At 41.0% G+C, this 20,096-nt stretch overlaps 1 pseudogene; it reads right to left on the bottom strand.

Moving 5' to 3' along the window:
* Window positions 1-20,096, bottom strand: part of LOC111968824 (centrosomal protein kizuna-like) — a 28,920-nt pseudogene that overhangs the window by 2,354 nt on the left and 6,470 nt on the right.

Raw genomic sequence — 20,096 nt, 5'->3', positions numbered from 1 at the left:
GTAGAAATAACAAATGCATGTCACTTTAAGCATATACAGCCACACATTCTTAACTCATTACTTTCCGTTTGTGCTGACAGTGTGTGGTAACAGATAGACAACACTCACTGTTGCCCAGCAGTGGCTCCAGCCATGAAACTGGACTGCAAATGTCTCTTTTCAAAAAATATTTTGCTTTTGATTAGTTGTGATTTGAAACTGGACTGGTTCTGTGGGCTTGCGCCCTTGGAGATGCTCACAGATGAAATGCTCAGTATGAAATCTATGCTAGCAAAGTGTTTGAGATTCTGGTGTGAACTGGAACCCAGGCCGCTTTCAGCATGCCTTCACATCTCGCCTTTTCAAGTATGCTGCTGCATAGCATTGTTTAGAAGATAATGAGAACCAATGGCCGATCTCTAGCTACACCCCGGTGTCCTGACAATGGAACCGCTGCATTATATGGGTGTGAATTATCAATTTGGCCACGCCTCTGCTCTGGCCGGCTGAAAACATGCACTGTTTCTCCAAGATAATTAGAGGAATTGCACAGCTCTTCAGGTGGGACTTTAACCCCAGATTGACCTTGATCATCCTGCCACAGCCATCCATTTAAAAGAGCCCATTATCAGCGGCTGTGAGAGGAAAACAAACGCCACACAAGAACTCTGAATGCAGGGCTCAGCACTGCCTTTTTACCTCCAATAGGAATACTTTCCACGGGGCTCTCGTCCTGGCTGTCCTCTTCACCACTTTGTAGTCCTGTAAGAAAGGGAGCCCCACACAGAGCTCAGAGACAGGGGGAGGCTGGGACTCTGGGTTTCCCTTTGTCTTAATAGAGGGCCCTATGAAGACAGGCTGCCAGGGATTCAGAAAGAGACCTACGTTAAAAGTGTTGTGATTCTTTGTCATATGAGGGAAGTTTAATTTCAGTATAGCGATTGCTCATACTTAACAGAAATGGCACCATTCTACCATTGCTCACATCCCGACCCTCTATGTCTCGCTGGGCAATTACTGACTTTTTTCTGTTTGTGATGTTGTGAAAACTAAACTTGCAACATCTGCAAATTGCTTCTGATTGAAATAGTTCTAGTCTAAAAACACAGGCATCATTGGACAGGGTCATACTCCCAACTTCCCTCATTAGTTTTAGTCTTGACTGGTTACACAGTTCACTATCATAACCTGGAGAGTGATGCATCACTACTTGGACTAGCACATGAGTTACTGTACCAAGTGGCCAGCCAGACATGGGGAGAGAACAATAATGACCTTGCATTCCTGCGGCGCGGTGCTCCTGAGCAGGTCTGACTGGGCGGACCTCCACAGCACTGTCGTAGGGGAATGAGGGAAGGCCACAGGATGACGACTCACGCGCCACCTCCACCGAGGGGCACTCCTCACTGGAACGGGACAAAAGTGTCCTCAGCAGCACTTTGGCCTGCAACCATGGCAAATTAAAACCACATTCTAATTGCTTCCACATTGTGAAGGGAGAGTCAAATTGAACTACTACCAATTAAACAAGTAATCTACCAGGCCTGGCTGTGGTACAGAGCACTGCACACATCCTGACAGAGCACTGCACAGCTCTCTCTCTCTCCCCCTCCCATGAGATTAGACAAGCGCCTAAAGAATGCAATCATCCTCACATTAATGTGAAATACGTTAAGATATCTCCACTTGGCAGAGAGGATAGAGACAAACTGCTCTCTTCCTTCCTCTCCACTTATCTCCTGGGAGACGAGGATACTGCGTGATGACATACAGATTCCTTTCACCGTATCAAACCAGCCATCATCATCATCTGAGAGATAGGCCCTCTCTTTTCTTCAAAGGCTGCCTCTCAGCTCAGAGGCTGTTCACAACTTTTAATGAGCACTAATATGAAGGGGATGATCAGGAGGATTTTAGACACAGACAAACTTTAAGTACATGTACAATATTAGTTGTTATAGGCAGGTCATTGGGAGACTGACAGTGTGTACAGGCTTTCATATCCTGAGAGGGGAACAAACACCAACTCCAATCTGATCTCCTCTTCAACACTGACAATCAAAAATGTCCTGATCCCTATTCCTGATATTTCTCTTTTTAAATATAGTCAAATGTACCACGGAGCAGAGAGAGCTCTCACAAACCCAAACCACTGCATTTTAAATATCAATGAATGCAACTGTTGGCCCTTGAATACTCAAAGGGCCTCCGAGTGTGCATGCGAGCTGCATGCTCCCGTTTGTTAGAGTGGTGAAGGCTGTGTGGCAAGACGTGAATAGAAATTCAGTTTGCTCTCGTGTATGAGAGTGAAGGAGAATAAGCTGCTGTGTGTGTTTGTGAGAGAGAGAAAGAAAGAGAGAGAGCGAGAGAGAGACTATTTGCACATCATTACCACACTGTGCATATATACACACATAATATGACATTTGAAATGTCTTTATTATTTTGGAACTTTTGTAAGTGTAATGTTTACTGTTCAGAGAGAGAGAGAGAGAGAGAGAGAGAGAGAGAGAGAGAAAGAGAGAAAGAGAGAGAGAAAAAGAGAGAAAAAGAGAGAAAAAGAGAGAGAGAGAGACTCAAGCTCTTCCTGGTGCACTTGGACATGATGATCAGGATGGCGGCACCTCCCTTCTCTTTGTCAATTCATATTTTCAAGAGCCTCTACAGCCTCTCTCTGCCTCTCTGTCTTGCGTCAGGAAATTGAATACAAATAAGATAGTTATTTTTCAAAACTGATTATATTACAAGAAATAAACTTATCCTTTGTTGTGAAGAACAAATATTTCCCACTCCTTCATCAAATGTTAAGAGATTAATCTGTATAGACCTACACATTGATTTGGTTTGTGATACAGTTACATGTGTCTCAGTTACAATGAAAACCCTAAGCACACAAACAAAGAAAGTAACAGAGACGATTCAGGAAGGAAGATGAGATGCTCTTATCTCGATATTTCAGCCTCTGTGGGCCTGGTGAATAGTCACTGTAATTTCATCGGCCGTTTAATTAGGCATACTCTGTTGCAAGGTCAATGAGTAGCGACTTTCAAAGACTCCCGYCTCGGTTGTGAAGAAGGTCTAATGCCTGCCTCATTCACACGGGCCTAGGCCACAGCAATACTTCAGCTAATAACAAATTAAAGGCCTGTGTTTTCAGGAGAATAAGCCACAGGATGAAAGGAGTCTGGGCAGAGCCTGTTATTTGCGATTAGTGCATGGGTCAGAGTCTCCCTTCGGTCAAGGTCACCCTGTGTAGTAATCTGATGAATGGGAATCACTATGTTTCACACCCACAGAGACAAAGAGGCCCAAAGTGCTATCGCCTTCTTAACACCGATTGTCCATACAATGGCTGCTATCTTTGAAAGACAACTAACATACGAAAGCCCCTGATATCGTGTTGTCTGAGGTTTAACACTGTATGTGTCGCTACATTTTTTAAAGATATCCTTGTAATGCATGACATGTGCTTGCAGGGCTCTAAATGAACATTTTCATTGGTAGCAATGGTGTCCTAACGTATAAAATGTAGGAGTACCAGAATTCTTTACTTCTATCGATTGAGATATGGCCTATATATCACTTAGAAATGTCCTTGTTTTTGAAAGAAAAGCAAATATTTTGTACATTAAAATAACATAAATTTGATCAGAAATACAGTGTAGACATTGTTAATGTTGTAAATGACTATTGTAGCTGGAAACGGCAGATTTTTTTATGGAATATCTACATAGGTGTACAGAGGCCCATTATCAGCAACCATCACTCTTGTGTTCCAATGGCACGTTGTGTTAGCTAATCCAAGTTTATCATTTTAAAAGGCAAATTGATCATTAGAAAACCCTTTTGCAATTATGTTAGCACAGCTGAAAACTGTTGTTCTGATTAAAGAAGCAATAAAACTATCCTTCTTTAGACTAGTTGAGTATCTGGAGCATCAGCATTTGTGGATTTGATTACAGGCTCAGTAACCATTAATTGTAACTTTATTCTCAGAGTTTCAACTTTATCCTTGTATTTCAAGTTTTCAAAGTACTATACGTGCAAAAAACGTAAACTGGTACCACCACCTATCCCTTTTTTTTCATCACTTGGCCCTAATACTCTTCYGTACAACCATGATGCTAACGAATATGCGCTCGCTTTTGTCTTTAGGACACTGGTGGTCCCAAATAAAAATTCCAGGTCGCAAAACAACATTTTTAGAGCATATGCAACCAAATCGGTAGCACTTTAGAGCCCTATGTGCTTGCAGTGCATGATGACTGCTTCAGTAACAAGCCAGAAGTGGAAAAAAAACTGGGATTCAACCCCCTGGAGTCTGTACTGTATGTAAAAGAAACTGTACTAGTGTATTGTGAGATGCATACCTTGGTACTATAGGAGGCATTGTGCGGCAGTAGCAGTGGAGTGAACAGCTGGACGAGGCGCTCGGTGGTGAGGACATGGTGGTCCTTCAGCAGAAGGGTGTGCTTGAACCAGGGATCCCACAGAGGAGCAGCGTCAGGTGGGAGACAGGAGCTGCAGTGTGGAGGACAGGGGTGGAGACACACAGCATCGTGAGGAACACAGGCCTGTCATCTGAATGGATATGTAACATAGTAAGATACAACATAAACATCTTTCCTTACAGTGAGAAAATGTACTTATACTGTCTTATCTATATACTGTAAACACTTCACAAACCATCATGTTCTTCATGTTTTTTGCTCATTCATGCATGTATGGTGAAAAACCTTGAATATGGAAAGAAAAACACATGGTACACACAAATAAAAAGTGGTATAGTTTGACATCTTGATATATTGACAAGAATTGGAACTTAACTGATATTTGTGAATGGAAGTTAACCTAACGACACATAAGTTGGCTACATACTGAGAAAAAGTCAAGCGACCACAGTAGGGTATAAAACATATCAGGATACTTTATTTAGCAGACCATAGCAGAGCTTGGAGCTATGGTTCAATGTGGAGCTCCTGATTATCAAAAGAAACCAAAGTCACCGAWAGAGTTTAATTTGCTCATCACATTCACACACACAGAGTTAGGCTTCTGCTGGAGGTTACACAAATTTCCGTTACATTTGTGGAGGATGGAGGCCAGTTCACGGCCATTTGATCCAATCTCAACCTGTTCTAAATGTGTTCTCACCCCCGACATCTAAACTCCACTCTAACTGCCAAGAAAAACACACAGGAACTAATCTGCTCTTTGTCTGGAATTCCTCTTTGAATCAGTTCACTTTTCATTTCGACGGTAAGATTGGTCTATTGAACTCGGTCACTTGTAGAGCACTGATATCTCTGGTCTGAATGACTCAATTATAGCTCACATTTATTACAGGAACAGAGAGTTCAAAATATCCCCATCTTGACTCACTCAGGCTAGTTGCAAGATTTAGCAAATATAACACTGAGGGACCCTGAAACAGCAAGACCAATTAAAACAGTTTTCTACCTGTGATCTTATTGCACATATTTGCATATTATTGCACATATCTGGTGCAGAGTTCACAGAAGCCTTACCTTATTTTCCTGGGCTCGGTGGTCGATAAGTTAAAGCTAACTATCTCTTCAGGTAACAGGCAACCAACCCTCTGACGTGGTCTTTGACAACCTCTGAAGCTGGTGAAGGACGACTGCTCCACATGTATCAAGGTCCTCTCCATTCAAGCCTTCCCTGGCGTTACAAAGGCTGCCGAACAGATAGAGCGGAGTGAGCCATCGCCATGACCCCGGGGCTCAGTCCAGCAGCCCACAGGTCAGGGGTATAGAGCACAGCAGCTGTTCTCAGTACACTCCACATTAGGGATGAGCCACACCACACACAGTAAACACATGGCAAAGGCCATGGCAGGACTAACACTCACAACTCACAAGCTGACAACTAGGTGACAGTAGTTCTGATCAATCTGGCAAAAAGGACATAATTGGACAAGATGTTATTCCCTTTCCTGCTTTCGATGGCAAACACTTATTGACACATGTTTTTAGATCTTTATAGTGTACACAAATGGAACATCACAAGACAAGTGGTCACTTTAGTTCCAAATGCCACATAGCCGTTGAATTTACCTGACTCTCAAAAGCTAGAACAACCATGATTCAGCTGCAAAGTGTGGTTATTATCACAATCCAGTGTCTTTCAAAAACYCTTAGAAACCAAGATGTGCTGCAATGACACTTAAATGAATGACACTTAATTTAAAAGTGAGAGCCCTTGGCGGCAGGATAATATATTTTCCTCCAGCTCCACAAACACTGGTTGATAATGAAAAGAATTGCAGCCAAACTTAAGACCAATATAATTTCTAATGAAGGAAACAGCTTACCTGACCACTTTTTTACATTTGCTATCACCAACTAATGAGACCCAGTACACATTTCTTTATCTTCTGTGGAATAGTTCTTCGATGCTCTCCAGTAGAAGGAAGAACACCTGGATTGACAGCCTAAAATAACATATAGGTCAAATGAACACACAGAGACAAAAGTGGCTGATGGATTTCACAGATTTTTCCAGTTAATATGATTTCAATTTGGTACTCAAGGTATGCTTGTACTTGAGGTGTAGGTGTTACAGGAATGTCCTAATGTATGTGTAAGAGATCAAGGTACTATGGTAGCATTTGAATTGATTGACATGTTAACCAATGTCAGAGATGGGCTCAACCATTCAATTCAATGTCAATTTATGCAGAGTACCAGGCAGGAAAATAAAGTGCCTCAGCACTGGAAACATTAAAATGTCAACTAATAAACAAACAGAGGGGTTTATAAACAGAGCAAMACTGGTTCATAACTTACATAAAAGTCATACCACTATGACACAAGGTGGCTGCCTAAAAATCTACTTTAGGGCCTAGAAAAAACACAGACTCATAAAACTATTATAAAAAATACCAGTTTCAACCAAATTCGGACAGCTAACATAGCCCAACCCCCGAGTGCCATTAAGAAATKACCCAAAGATGATTTATTTTGGTGGGAGATTTACACTTTAATCTGTCCATGTGAGGTTATGAGAAAAGGGTGCCTAATGCATGTGGATTTTGGGAATCCATTTCTTTCCTGAGCATTAAGCTCTGGGTGTCCCTCATTGAATTCCCCAGAAACCCCAGCAGAAATCCTGAGCCACCCAACATAAAAGGGGCAAAAATAATTTATGACAATCTTTAATGGGCTCTGGGGTTAGGGGTCAGCAAACAATTGCTCCTTCCTTTTTGCAGGTTGTTTCCTGGTAACATCCTGATTAAGCTGGCAGCTTGAATTATATCCATGACATTCTGTAGTGCACCATCCATCTGCACTAAGTCCTCTTCAATGCAACTGAAGTAGCTTGGGCAAAAGCTCTGCCCCCCCCCCATAGTTATCATCTTTCTCTCCACGTTATTTGTCAGTGCTCTTCAAAAAAGGGACCTTTTTACAAAAGAAAAGAGATTTGTTGTGTGCACCAAACCTCTCCGTATTGTTGTGAGAGCTTCATCGCGAGGTCTCAAACCACACGTTTGGTGTGGCTGTGTGTGTCTTGGAGTCTCGACATCATCAGGAGTGCATTGTTAGTAGGGATGAAAGAGTCAGACTCTTGGGAGCAATATTACACTGCATACAGTGGATATTTAACCATGATTTCCCACATGTAATGGTCTCACATGAGTGATTGGTGTCTTTCAGGGTATTTCTTTTCACACACAAAGAAAATGGAAAATACTACTAGTTGTATCAATGGTTTTGACCTGGTGGAGCAAATAACACTACAATAAATATAACTATTAACTGCTCTAAGTAAGAACACACAATAACTGTGACCTGACACCACAAGAACAGTATATACTGTGCCGCTAGGAGAATTTAAAATATTGATTGGGGACTTTCTTACTAAGGAATGTCATTTTTCAAATCAAATCAAAGATTGTCACGTGCGCCGAATAGAACAGTTGTAGACTTTACAGTGAAATGCTTACTTACAGGCTCTAACCACTAGTGCAAAAAAGGTATCAGGTGAACAATAGGTAAGTAAAGAAATAAAACACCAGTAAAAAGACAGGCTATATACTGTAGCGAGGCTACATACAGACACCGGTTAGTCAGGCTGATTGAGGTAGTATGTACATGTAGATATGGTTAAAGTGACTATGCATMTATGATGAACAGAAAGTAGCATTAGCGTAAAAGAGGGCTTGGCGGGTGGTGGGTGGCGGGACACAATGCAGATAGCCTGGTTAGCCAATGTGCGGGAGCACTGGTTGGTCGGCCCAAATGAGGTAGTATGTACATGAATGTATAGTTAAAGTGACTATGCATATATGATAAACAGAGAGTAGCAGCAGCATAAAAAAAGGGATTGGGGGGGGCACACAATGCAAATAGGGTAGCCATTTGATTAGGGTAGGGTAGCCAATCCGACCACAACTCTATCCTCCTGATTCCTGCTTACAAGCCAGAATTAAAGCAGGAAGCACCAGAGACTCAGTCTATAAAAAGGTGGTCAGATGAAGCAGATGCTAAACTACAGGACTGTTTTGCTAGCACAGACTGGAACATGTTCTGGGATTCTTCCGATGGCATTGAGGAGTAAACCACACCAGTCACTGGCTTTATCAATAAGTGCATCGAGGACGTCGTCCCCACCGTGACTGTACGTACATACCCCAACCAGAAGCCATGGATTACAGAATATTTGTGTTGTGCTGTATTTTACTGGTTTTGTATTTGAAATTGCATAAGCTGGGATACTTTGTGAAAAGAGACCCTGGGCTCAATGGGGACTCCCTGCTTAAATAAAGGTTAATATACAGTACCAGTCAAAAGTTTGGACACACCTACTCATTTCAAAGGTTTTTCTATATTTTTTCTATTTTCTACATTGTAGAATAATAGTGGAAACAATCAAAACTATGAAAGAACAAATATGTAGTAACCAAAAATGTGTTATACAAATCAAAATATATTTTATATTCTTCAAAGTAGACACCTTTTGCCTTGATGACAGCTTTGCACAATCTTGGCATTCTATCAACCAGCTTCACCTGGAATGCTTTTCCAACAGTCTTGAAGGAGTTCCCACATATGCTGAGCACTTGTTGGCTGCTTTTCCTTCACTCTGCGGTCCAACTCATCCCAAACCCTCTCAATTGGGTTAAGATCGGGTGATTGTGGAGGCCAGGTCATCTGATGCAGCATTCCATCACTCTCCTTCTTCCTTCCTGTGGTGGTCCTCATGAGAGCCAGTTTCATCATAGCGATTGATGGTTTTTGAGACTGCATTTGAAGAAACATTAAAACTTCTTGAAATATTCCTTGATTGACTGACCTTCATGTCTCAAAGTAATGATCGGCTGTCGTTTCTCTTTGTGTTCTTGAGCTGTTCTTGACATAATATGGAGTTGGTCTWTTACCAAATAGGGCTACCTTGTCACAACTGATTGGCTCAAATGCATTAATGAAAGAAATTCCACAAATTCACAAGGCACACCTGTTTATTGAAATGTATTCCAGGTGACTACCTCATGAAGCTGGTTGAGAGAATGCCAAGAGTGTGCAAAGCTATCATCAAGGCAAAGGGTAGCTACTTTGAAGAATCTCAAATATAAAATATATTTTGATTTGTTTTAACACTTTTTTGGTTACTACATGATTCCATATGTGTCATTTCATTATTTTGATGTATTTGTTATTATTCTACAATAATAGCTGTGCCCAAACTTTTTACTGGTACTGTAAAATCTATAGCAAGACCTGAAAATAGTTGTCTAGCCATGATCAACAACCAATTTGACAGAGCATGAAGAATTTTGAAAACGGTATAATCGCCGCCACAGGTGCTTCTACAAAGTATTGACTCAGGGGTGTGAATACTTCTGTAAATGAAATATTTATGCATTTCATTTTTTATAAATTTGCCAAAAATTCTAAAAACATGTTTTGCCTTTGTCACTATGGGGTGTTGTGTGTAGATGGATGAGAAAAAATAGAAATGTAATCCATCAGGCTGTAATACAACATGTGGAACAAGGGGTATGAATACTTTCTGAAGGCACTGTATATGTTGACTTTTCCCACATTTTGTTACGTTACAGCCTTCTTCTAAAAATTGATTCAATAGATAAAAATCCTCAGCAAACTACACACAATACCCCATAACGATAAAGTGAAAACAGGTTTAAAGAAATGTTTGCAAATGTATTTATAAACAGAAATACCTTTTTTTGCATTAGTATTCAGACCCTTTGCTATGAGACTTGAAATTGAGATCAGGTACATCCTGTTTTCACTGATCATCCTTGAGATGTTTCTATAACTTTATTGCAGTCCAACGGTGGTAAATGCAATTGATTCGACATGATTTGGAAAGGCACTAACCTGTCTATATAAGGTTCCACAGTTGGCAGTGCATGTCAGAGCAAAAACCAAGCCAGGTCAAACRAATTGTCCGTAGAGCTCCGAGACAGGATTGTGTCGAGGCACAGATCTGGGGAAGGGTACCAAAACATTTCCTTGATGAAAACCTGCTCCAGAGCGCTCAGGACCTCAGACTGGGGCAAAGGTTCACCTTCCAACAGGACAATGATGCTAAGCACACAGCCAAGACAATGCAGGAGTGGCTTTGGGACAAGTCTCTGAATGTCCTTGAGTGGCCCGGCCAGAATCCAGACTTGAATCCGATCGAACATCTCTGGAGAGACCTGAAAAWAGCTGTGCAGCGACACTCCCCATCCAACCTGACAGAGCTTGAGAGGATCTGCAGAAAAGAACGGGAAAAACTCCCCAAATACAGATGTGCCAAGCTTGTAGCGTCATACCCAAGAAGACTCGAGGCTGTAATCACTGCCAAAGGTGCTTCAACAAAGTAGAGTAAAGGGTCTGAATACTTTTTAAATAAATTTGCAAAGATTTGCAAAGATTTTTAAAACACGTTTTTGCTTTGTCATTATGGGGTATTGTGTGTAGATTGATGAGGGGAAAAAACTATTATTGTTTTTTTAGAATAAGGCTGTAACGTAACAAAAGTGGTAAAAGTCAAGAGGTCTGAATACTTTCCGAATGCACTGTATTCTTATTGTGTACATATTTAAATCGTCACTATTTTTTTTAAACTAATTTGTATTACTTATTTTTTAATACTGAGAATTATACTGCTCCATTGTAATACATTGAGGAGAGCTTGCAAGTAAGCATTTCACTCTACCCTTTACATCAATATCCTGTGCACGTGACGAATAAACATTGATTTGATGAGTACAACACGACATCCCTGTTTGAAAGCCTAGACTCCAGCCATTATTAGGAGTACTGAAGAAAACCAAGTGTGTATTTCTGTTCTCTACTCGCTTACCCAGGAGGAAATAAAATGGAATAATGGAATGAATTGCCACGGCTTGTTTTCCTGCCTGTGAGCTGAATGTGTAGAGCGATATAAACTCTAACCTTGACGTTGAGTGAGGTGGCCTGGCGCTGGAGACAGGCTGCTCTGAGCTTTACATCAAAGCCTTGTTTTTCCCCTCATACACAGGGCTCCATGTTAACAATGGAGAGCTCAGATTCTCCCCTCCCCATCGCCACCACCACAAGCAACCTCCCTACAGATTCTCTAAAGGGCACAGTGGAACAATTCAAYAGAGTACACAATACCAAAACACAAACATGAATTGTTCAGTTTCTGGGTAGAATAATTTGTTAGTTTGATTTATGTTCCATCCAAATAATGAATTTATCTGCCACAAAAATAAAAAATACATGTTAAAATAGTTGGGACTATCAAAAATGCCTGTATTTGTGTGGCCTTGGAAAACATTTGTAAAATACAAGATAATATAAGGCCTATGCAATGAGGAATCTACACAATGCATTGCAAAATCCAAATCACTTACAAGCTACAGTTGTTTATAATACTGTACATATACATTTGARTTTCACCCCCCCAACAGTTACTAGTCTACCAACACATACAGTATACTGAGAACTATCATAACACATATAGAGGAAAGCTGTATATTACAGCTAGGTCTATAGACTACAATCAGACTTTTTCAGAGGACAGTAAAGGTCTGGATTGATGGACGGAAATGCACACCCCCTTCACAGTGAAATCCATCCCAGTATACGTMATTAAAATGAACGTTCTTGATCCTTAAAATCAGAGGACACCAAGTGCTGGATTTCTTAGTGTGAGTGCCAGTCCACATGCCCACCCTCCAGAACACTCTATGGAGCCACAAATATCCTCCTCCACTCGGACTTCCTAAGGTCTCTCAAGCAGAAAATTGCTTGGTTACAGCATTATCTTGGATTATGGCAATAATGTTTGTCACAGGTCCTAAACCCTCCCTATAAGTTGCGCTGAGGCTAAGGCCCRTGCTGTTGAGCTGCACTGAGTGAGGTGGGTCGCGTGGAGCGTGACTCCCATCATCCTCTCTGTCAGCTGCAGATGTGGCACAAGTCAACAGTCTTGAGCATAATCCCCAGTACAGCCTACTTATGCAGCCCAATTCAGTTTGGCCACTTTGGAACATCCTAAAGTAGAGCTGTAGCTTTGCTGCTTTAGCTTGCCCCTCTGTTTAATTCACTCAACAATAAACTGCCCAAATTAAACAGATAGTTAGACTGGGAAGAAAATGTAGCAAAATGTATCAACAATGAAAAGAACAGTGTTTGTTATGATGGCTGATATAAGGGGTTGCCTCAATTGAATTTCATCAAATTAATTGACAGCTCACGTTATTTCCAGTATAAGGCAAAACTTGCAACGTAATGTAACTCATACATACCTCTCCGATGGTATTTCTTAAGACRTGGATTCTCTACTTGGTTCAGATCTGTTCCTAGGCTCTGGAGTGTCAAGTGATTCTTGACTGTGTATGCTGATGCTGTGGAGATCCCTGTCCCTGGGTGTAGCACTCCTCTGGCGGGCTGTCTGTCCTCCTGCTATGGCCGTCTACATAGACGACATTCTGTGGCACCTTTGGTACCTCAGCCAGGTCAGACTCCGTCGGGGAGATTGACAGGTCACTGCCAGCCCCCCTGGAACTGGATATACCGAGGTGTTCACTCCTCTCTGAAGACCCATACACAACAGGCTATTTAAATCACTGTGWGTATACATAGCATTATTACTAGAATATAATACAAATTATTTTAGCAATTTCTTAAAAAAGAACACATTTCAATCAAATTGCTAATAAATAAAGTACTAGAGAGTACAGTGAAACAATGGAGAACATACAGTCTGGATATCTTCTAGTATGTAATCTAACCTAGCACATCTTGAGATTATTTTCCCAAGTCAGTTTGAGTCGGTGATATTTGCAACTCTCTCCAACTTCTTTTTTTATGCTGTCCTGGTGGGCAGACCCTCTACCGAGTGTATTCTGCAGGTGAATTCCTGTCAGACATATGGCTGATACTGCTGGGATGACAGTCTATTCTTCTCAGGCCTCGTCAAGGTCACTCGAGGTGTAGGAGGTTGTTAATCACCTCCAAAAGGCACACCGGCGCTGGCTGTTAAGCTGGATGGAACCACTGCCGCCATCCTTTCATGTTTGTCACTCAAATTACAGCCGTCGGGGGAATCGTTTGAGTCTGAAATGTCATCTGATAAACGCGCTCCGCTGTCGGCAACAACCTCTCTGGAAACTTTGGAGTCCTTCAAAAGGCCACTTTGCCGGTGTTCCGAGGCACGTGAGCGATGATTGGGGCGAATGATGCTCGGCTTCTTGTAAGTGTACACTTATGGTGGCATCTTCAGCCGTGGACTCTCTGGAAGTCTGCCGACCCATGAAGATTACAGATGGTTGGTATAAACCCCTGGCATGTGGAAAGGGGGAATCACCCCGAGGATGGCCATGTAATACATCTCCCTGAAAAACAGGAAATAACCAGGTGCATACAGGTAGATTCATGGTTACTCAATGTCAAATAACAAAATGCTAATAAATAGCAAGGCATTGTTGGAGATCCTTTGTTAGGGATGCAAGTGTATTGTGTGACTCGGATTAAAGTGAAAATTGACTGCTACTTGATATCATTATGCTCAAATAAAATCCTCAAGAGCAAAATGTTTCTAGTCACAGCACCCCTTCCAATTTCAGCTATGCAAATTCCAATGGCCATGGTATTATAATTAAATTGGGATATAATCAAAATACCATATGAAGTACTATTAACAATTAGACAAGATTGGCAAAATAGCATCAAATGGTCAAGGATACCCTCCATTCACAAGCAGCTGCTCTTACAATTTTCTGCCTGTATTATTCAGTTTATTCTCCTTAAATGCAACACTTGCAAATCTGGATATAAGGGCTTTTTCAAAAAAAAWAAAAAAACAACTGAGTGTTTTAAAAGTATCACTTGTTCTGTTAAAACATTGTTTATTTGGATCAAGGTCATATTTATTTTCAAATCCCTAATTGAGAAGAATGTTACATGATCCATGTTTTAACTTTAATCTTATAAGTAATCCTCTGCGCAAGTTGCGATTCCTGTCTGCTATGGCACTGAGGGGGGAAGAGAAAGCAAAAAAAAATCTCCCTCCAAACATAATAAAAAGCATGGCTTCTGTTTCTTTTCTGATAAGAGTCTTAAATACCAAACAGTTAGCTGCTTAATAACATTCACTGTAAACCATGCAGCTCTGCCCAGCAGATCCACAAAGYAGGTAAAAAAKARGAAAAGTTMATTTCTTGGCTGAGTGATTCCATCGGTAGCTGCAGGGCAAAGTAGAAAGTGTTTCACTAAAGTAGCAATTGATTCTTCTATCAATCTGCGGCACRCGCGTGCTCTTCCAAGGAATGTATTAAATATGAAAATCATATCCCGTTATCACATGTCTCCAGCTTTCAGCCCGGTAAGCTTCMCTTAATGAATGCTGTAGCCTGAGGGACATGCACACTGCCAGCAATGGCTTGTATGCATAATGGAGTGACGGTACCATTTTGCTCATTACAATATCGCCAAGCTGAGGGGGGGTTTGCACATAGTCACAAGTGACTGCTCTAGACAGCATGCTCCAAGTTATTATGAGATGTCTTAGACATTTCATCTGAAAGAGCATTACTAAATTAAGTGAAGGAAGAAGCAGCTATGGGCTTGAACTACATGGCTTGTACCAAGGAACAAGCCACGATTAGACACCTTGCATATACACAGTTAAATGTATACTGCTCTACAGATTTGCTCGGCATAATGTCTACTTTTCTTTGTTGTTCCAAAGCTGAAAACACAGTTTGATAGAGCTAAGATGTGCATTGAGAAGAGCATACTGTGTGAGTAAAATATGTTTGGGCAAATCTTCAGATATTATACACTATCTGGTATACATTTCCCTAAGTCTATTTTACACTGTTAAACTGTTTATTCATATAAACAGGCGTCCATTATATAAAATAAATTGTACAGAACATAGGGCACCCTGCAATAACAAAACTACTACAACAGCCAGAATTAAACATAGCCTAGACGCAAGTCATGTCTATTCCTTTATTCATGAGTCAACTTATTCTAATCAAAGGTTAGGCCTAGATGTATTTTCGAATGTACTATTTTATAATTTCCAGAGATTATTTAATTACTATGTTACCTCGTCAATACCTTTTTTCCGCCTCGCTGCCATGAATCTGGAAATTCTATTCAAGCATCGAACCTGTGAAAAACAGGAAAAACACGGTCAATAGATCAATATTCATTTAGAAAATGTCCTTCTCAAAGTGAGCAATTATCCTAACTATTGAACCGTTGCTCAATGCAAAGTTCAACAATATCCAAAATCATAGGATATGGTCCCTATCAGAAAAATTCACATAGTGCACGTCATTTCATATTATCTTGGTAATTGTATACATAGGATATTTCTTCAGTGCGATAAAACTGATTAAACATGCTCTGCAAACACAGGCAGACATGGAAATAAGAGCTTGTGAGATCCAAAGTGTCCAAACACAAGAAAGTCAGTCACCACATGTATTCTGCCTGCAAACACTTTTAATCAATTATCTGGGTAGCCAGACTGTTTAATTGGAGTTGAGATTAGGGCAGTCAGTCTAATGGTGCAGTTAAGGGCACTGGGTTGAACTCTAACATCCCAGGCCTTTTCTTCAAAACAATACCAATTGCCACATAAAAAGGCTACTTTTTGTTGATCAACATTGCTAAATAAACTTTATCTATTTGCACTGATTCTACATTCAAAGATAATAATGAAGTCACAAATGATCATGATTACAGTAATATATGATAGCATCGTTTGTAAGGGTGTGTGGTCGTATTGTTTTCTGCTCATTGGAAAAACAGGCTGCATTTTGCTACAAAATACAAACAACAAATTGGTCTAGTAAAATGTTCACATCTGAATGTAAATGGCACATTTTCATAGTTGGTGTACTGCTTAACAATTAAGTCTTAGCACACTAGATGAATGAAACACAGTAGTTTTTACAAATGAACTAAACTCAGCAAAAAAAGAAACGTCCCTTTTTCAGGACCCTGTCTTTCAAAGATAATTCGTAAAAATCCAAATAACTTCACAGATCTTCATTGTAAAGGGTTTAAACACTGTTTTCCCATGCTTGTTCAATGAATCATAAACAATTAATGAACATGCACCTGTGGAACGGTCGTTAAGACACTAACAGTTTACAGACGGTAGGCAATTAAGATCACAGTTATGCCTTTCTACTGACTCTGAAAAACACCAAAAGAAAGATGCCCAGGGTCCCTGCTCATCTGCGTGAACATGCCTTAGGCATGCTGCAAGGAGGCATGAGGACTGCAGATGTGACCAGGGCAATAACTTGCAATGTCCGTACTGCGAGACGCCTAAGACAGCGCTACAGGGAGACAGGACAGACAGCTGATCGTCCTCACAGTGGCAGACCAAGTGTAACACCTGCACAGGATCGGAACAGCCGAACATTACACCTGCGGGACAGGTACAGGATGGCAACAACAACTGACCAAGTTATACCAGGAACGCACAGTCCCTCCATCAGTGCTCAGACTGTCCGCAATAGGATGAGAGAGGCTGGACTGAGGGCTTGTAGGACAGTTCCTCACCGGCAACAAAGTCACCTATGGGCACAAACCCACAGTTTTGTCTCAGTAGGGGTGATGGTTGGATTCGCGTTTATCGTCGAAGGAATGAGCGTTACACCGAGGTCTGTACTCTGGAGTGGGATCGATTTGGAGGTGGAGGGTCCGTCATGGTCTGGGGCGGTGTGTCACAGCATCATCGGACTAAGCTTGTTGTCATTGCAAGCAATCTCAACACTGTGCGTTACAGGGAAGACATCCTCCTCTCTCATGTGGTACCCTTCCTGCAGGCTCRTCCTGACATGACCCTCCAGCATGACAATGCCACCAGCCATACTGCTCGTTCTGTTCGTGATTTCCTGCAAGACAGGAATGTCAGTGTTCTGCCATGGCCAGCGAAGAGCCCGGATCTCAATCCTATTGAGCACGTCTCGGACCTGTTGGATCGGACGTTGAGGGCTAGGGCCATTCCCCCCCAAATGTCCGGGAACTTGCAGGTGCCTTGGTGGAAGAGTGGGGTAACATTGCACAGCAAGAACTGGCAAATCTGGTGCAGTCCATGAGGAGGAGATGCACTGCAGTATTTAATGCAGCTGGTGCCACAGCAGATACTGACTGTTACTTTTGATTATTTTGACCCCCCTTTTGTTCAGGACACATTATTCCATTTATGTTAGTCACATATCTGTGGAACTTGTTCAGTTTATGTCTCAGTTGTTGAATCTTGTTATGTTCATACAAATATTTACACATGTTAAGTTTGCTGAAAATAAACGCAGTTGACAGTGAGAGGACGTTTCTTTTTTTGCTGAGTTTACAAACATTTCTGACTAATACAAAGCATAAAAAAAAAACAAGCAACTGCTTGGGGGGGGGGGGGGGGTGTATATAAACCTCTGGAGCACTTCACTGTCTCAATATTGGTAAATTAATTTAACGAGTCATAATTAACCAATTTAGTTAGATATTAAGCTGTTGAGCACTGTTGTTGACTTTTAAGTGATAATCTGACCCACTCATTGTTTTCTCTCTTGCTCATTTGGCTGTGGTGATAAACTGCAGTGTTACAATGTGTACTATTGTTACATCAAGCAAATTAGTGTAAATATTCCTACAGTGTTTGTGGCAATTAGAGCAATATACTAAGGCAATTGAATAAGAACGCCATTGAAGTGCATGCATCATATTTTAGAAATTCCCCCCAAAATGGTCTTGTGAAATGGCCTTGTAAATCAAGAACACGCACGCACATTAACTAGCCTTCAGTACATAAGGGACATTATAAACTGGGTGGTTCAAGCCCTGAATTCTGATTGGCTGACAGCGGTGGTATTTCAGACAGTATACCACAGGTATGACAAAAAATGACTTTTTACTGTTCTAATTAAGTTGGTAACCTGTTTATAATAGCAATAAGGCACCTCGGGGGTTTGTGGTATATGGCCAATGTACCACAGTTAAGGGCTGTATCGAGGCACTCCGCGTTGCATAGTGCTTAAGAATAGGCCTTAGCCGTGGTATATTGGCCATATACAACACCCCCTCGGGCATTATTGCTCAATTAGAGGATGAGCATCAACCATATATTTACTGTACAGTGATATTTGCTGAATCATATAAAAATAGTTCAATAAAATGTGCTCTCGATCTCAATAATGCACAATTTTTAAATGTATGTATACATTTTTCTGAGCTTACAGAGAATCATACTCCTTTTAAATGAACAATGCCCAATACCAACTCTGCAGCTGTGGCTACACTGACAGATGACACACTGTACGTCTCAGTCTTACCATCTGTTGATGCAGAGGGCCACGGTCAGGATAGTGTTCTTCATGCTAATTTCTATGCACTCCACATCTCAAGGATCCTAATTTTCACTTGTTTTTCTCTCTCACATATTTCCTTGAGATAACCACAGAGTTTTGCACACTTTATCTGAAAACTTAAGGCAATAAATATATCTATTATTTAAGGACACCATTGCAAATAAATGGTTACTATGGAGTAGGCCTATCACCATGTTGTCTTTTCACTGGTGTTACGCATAAATAGCTGAACAGTTTAGAACTTCAGTAAAAATGACTATTTACATTGTATAGGCCTAATTCATATCAGAGTGACTACCAGTGAAATAACTACTGTAGTATAACTGTGGTACTATGTAGTATAACTGTCTGTACTTACAGAACCACTACAATGTAATGCCTACACAGGTTATACCTAGCTACCATGGAATGATGTGTTGGTGTGCTGTGCACATATAAAGGAAATACAGCATTACATTAGAGATAAAAAGTAATATGTGGATAATGGCTGAACTGTTATTAGGATTAAGGACTTGATGAACAATGCACATCAAGCTAAGTTGTTAGCTAGGTAGCTACATTGTTTATTGTTGGACAAACTTACAAAAGCATAACAAAGCATAACACTGAACTGTCATAGCAGTGCAGTGTCCCGATCAGTGGCAACACGTCATTCAGGGCAGGTGGGGCTGAGCATTTTAGCCTGTTTTACATGTTATTTTGGCATTAATACGTGTCACATATCAGTTTGCAAACTATGTAAAAAATATATATCTATCATTCAGTTAACTTCTAATTGGTCCCAATCCCGAAACCGGGAGCACCCCCCACAGTAAAAAAGCTGACTAGCATAGCCTAGCATAGCGTCACAAGTAAATACTAGCATCGAACACTTAAACAACACAATGTAACTCCAAGTCAATCACACTTCTGTGAAATCAAACTGTCCACTTAGGAAGCAACACTGATTGACAATAAATTTCACATGCTGTTGTGCAAATGGAATAGACAAAAGGTGGAAATATTAGGCAATTAGCAAGACACCCCCAATAAAGGAGTGATTCTGCAGGGTGGTGACCACAGACCACTTCTCAGTTCCTATGCTTCCTGGCTGATGTTTTGGTCACTTTTGAATGCTGGCGGTGCTCTCACTCTAGTGGTAGCATGAGACGGAGTCTACAACCCACACAAGTGGCTCAGGTAGTGCAGTTCATCCAGGATGGCACATCAATGCGAGCTTGGCAAGAAGGTTTGCTGTGTCTGTCAGCGTAGTGTCCAAGGG

This window comes from Salvelinus sp. IW2-2015, linkage group LG9 (assembly GCF_002910315.2).
Source record: "Salvelinus sp. IW2-2015 linkage group LG9, ASM291031v2, whole genome shotgun sequence".
Lineage (NCBI taxonomy): Eukaryota > Metazoa > Chordata > Actinopteri > Salmoniformes > Salmonidae > Salvelinus > Salvelinus sp. IW2-2015.
This window is presented reverse-complemented; position numbering and strand designations above follow the sequence as displayed.